General features: G+C 40.7%; 3 non-coding genes across 3 annotated transcripts; all 3 read left to right on the top strand.

Moving 5' to 3' along the window:
• The first annotated feature begins 704 nt into the window (after positions 1–704).
• Positions 705–777, top strand: trnaq-uug (transfer RNA glutamine (anticodon UUG)). Its single transcript has one exon. It is a non-coding gene; the product is annotated as a tRNA-Gln (tRNA).
• Positions 778–958: 181 nt separating this feature from the next.
• Positions 959–1,031, top strand: trnaq-uug (transfer RNA glutamine (anticodon UUG)). The gene has a single exon. It is a non-coding gene; the product is annotated as a tRNA-Gln (tRNA).
• Positions 1,032–1,541: 510 nt separating this feature from the next.
• Positions 1,542–1,614, top strand: trnaw-cca (transfer RNA tryptophan (anticodon CCA)). Its single transcript has one exon. It is a non-coding gene; the product is annotated as a tRNA-Trp (tRNA).
• The last annotated feature ends 959 nt before the right edge of the window (positions 1,615–2,573 follow it).

Raw genomic sequence — 2,573 nt, 5'->3', positions numbered from 1 at the left:
TAAGAGTTTACATTTAAGTTGGTTGCGTAAGAAATGCTGGGATGATAATTTCAAAGTGACACCATTGCCATGAGAATTAGCATAGAACTGGTAATCTTCTGAGGTACTTTTTTAGTTTAGTGTTAGCTAGACTGTCTGTGAATATCTCTGGTCCACCAGTAAAAGTTCCAGTGGCCTAAAGGGTTATGGCATTATTCTTTGTGTTCAAGGCCCATCTGGATTGTTTTTGTTTTGTTTCGTTGGTGGATAGCTAACAAAACAGACCCAGTGGCCTAACACTATTGCCATGAGAATTAGCATAGAACTGGTAATCTTCTGAGGTACTTTTTTAGTTTAGTGTTAGCTAGACTGTCTGTGAATATCTCTGGTCCACCAGTAAAAGTCCCAGTGGCCTAATGAATTATGGCATCAGCCTATGTGTTCAAGTCGCACTTGGGCTGCTTTTTTGTGTTACATTTAAATTGGCTATGCAAGATATTCCATGATGATAATTTCAAAGTGACACTATTGCCATGAGAATTAGCATAGAACTGGTAATCTTCTGAGGTACTTTTTTAGTTTAGTGTTAGCTAGACTGTCTGTGAATATCTCTGGTCCACCAGTAAAAGTTCCAGTGGCCTAAAGGGTTATGGCATTATTCTTTGTGTTCAAGGCCCATCTGGATTGTTTTTGTTTTGTTTCGTTGGTGGATAGCTAACAAAACAGACCCAGTGGCCTAGTGGATACGGCACCAGCCTTTGGAGCTGGGGATTGTGGGTTTAAGTCCCACCTGGGTCATCGTCCAGGGCTTATGTTTAAATTGGCTGAACAATATTTTCAATTATGAAAAGTTCAAAGTGACACTATAGCCATTAGAATAAGCATAGAAGTGTCCTAATGGGTTATGGCATCAGTCTCTGTGTTCAAGTCCCATCTGGATTGTTTTTGTTGGATTGGTTTGTAGGATAGCTAGTAAAAAGGCCCAGTGGCCTAATGGATAAGGCGCCAGCCTTTGGCGCTGGGGATTGTGGGTTCAAGTCACACCTGGGTCATCGTTCGGGGCCTTTGATTAAATTGCCTGAACAAGATATTCAAGTATGAAAAGTTCAAAGTGACACTATAGCAATTAGAATAAGCATAGAAGTGTCCCAGTGGCCTAATGGGTTATGGCATCAGCCTCTGTGTTCAAGTCGCACCTGGCCTGCTTTTGTTGTGTTACATTTAAGTTGGCTGCGCAAGAAATGCTGGGATGATAAGTTTAAAGTGGCACAATAGACACGACAACAAAATATGAGAACTAGTATAGAGCTAGAATTAGCATAGAGCATAGCATACCATAGAAACAGCGTAGCATAGGTTCAATCAGAGAAGGATCAATCAGAGAAGAGGCCCAGTGGCATCCAGTGGCATCATGAGCTGTTTTCTGAAAGCTCTATCAGTTTATCACTATTGCCATGACAATGAAACATGAGAATTAGCATATAACTGGCAATTTTCTGAAAGAGCTATCAGTTTATCTTGCATCAGACTGTCTGTGAATGTCTCTGGGTTAACCAAAAGTTGGCCCAGTGGCCTAATGGATAAGGCATCAGCCTCCAGAGCTGTGGATTGTGGGTTCAAGTCCCACCTGGGTCATATTTGAGGGGTTTCCTTTAAATTGGCTTTGCTAGAAAATCCAGGCTGAAAAGTTCAAAGTGACACTATAGCCATTAGAATAATCATAGAAGTGGCCCAGTGGCCTAATGGGTTATGGCATCAGCCTTTGTGTTCAAGTCGCACCTGGCCTGCTTTTGTTGTGTTACATTTAAATTGGCTATGCAAGAAATTCCATGATGATATTTTCAAAGTGAAATTATAGCCATGGGAATAAGCATAGAACTGGTAATCTTCTGAGATACTTTTTTAGATTACTTTTAGCCAGACTGTATGTGAATACCTCTGGCTCCACCAGTAAAAGTCCCAGTGGCCTAATGAGTTATGGCATCAACCTATGTGTTCAAGTCGCACCTGGGCTGCTTTTTTGTGTTACATTTAAATTGGTGTTAGAAAACCCTCTCTGTCTTGAGAATGTTCCAAATATGCCTCACCCCTCCTTTCTTTCCCTCTCCCTCTCACTCTCCCTCCTCTATCTGTTCTCTCTCTTGAATGGTGTTTTAATGTCTCTTACTCATATTCGAGGTAGGCATGCGCACATGTATACATTAGTTGCTTGGCTCAAATGCCCAAATAAGTAGATGAATGCTAGGACTACGAGTTAAAGGAGTTCTTGCTGAACTGTGAGGCGGGTTCAGCATCCTTCGCCAAAAGTCTATTCCTAATATGTACATGTTTTTCTGTACATGTGGCCATTTTATACAAAATACATGTTCTTGGCCAAAGATCCTATATGTGTATGTCATTCTATCCTCATTGGTTGAGAGGGTGAAACTCCCCTCGACATATGCCTATATAATATCTGTATTTCTATGAATAAATTGAAGTATTGAGAATACATTGACTGTGTGTTTTCTTGCTTCCCGGCCGTTATACACTTTAAGGAACTGAGAATTCTTCAAGGCGCAAAGAGATACGAGGGACAAATTGTTATTTATTAA

This window comes from Sinocyclocheilus grahami, unplaced genomic scaffold (assembly GCF_001515645.1).
Source record: "Sinocyclocheilus grahami isolate Dianchi unplaced genomic scaffold, SAMN03320097.WGS_v1.1 scaffold346.1, whole genome shotgun sequence".
NCBI lineage: Eukaryota > Metazoa > Chordata > Actinopteri > Cypriniformes > Cyprinidae > Sinocyclocheilus > Sinocyclocheilus grahami.
This window is presented reverse-complemented; position numbering and strand designations above follow the sequence as displayed.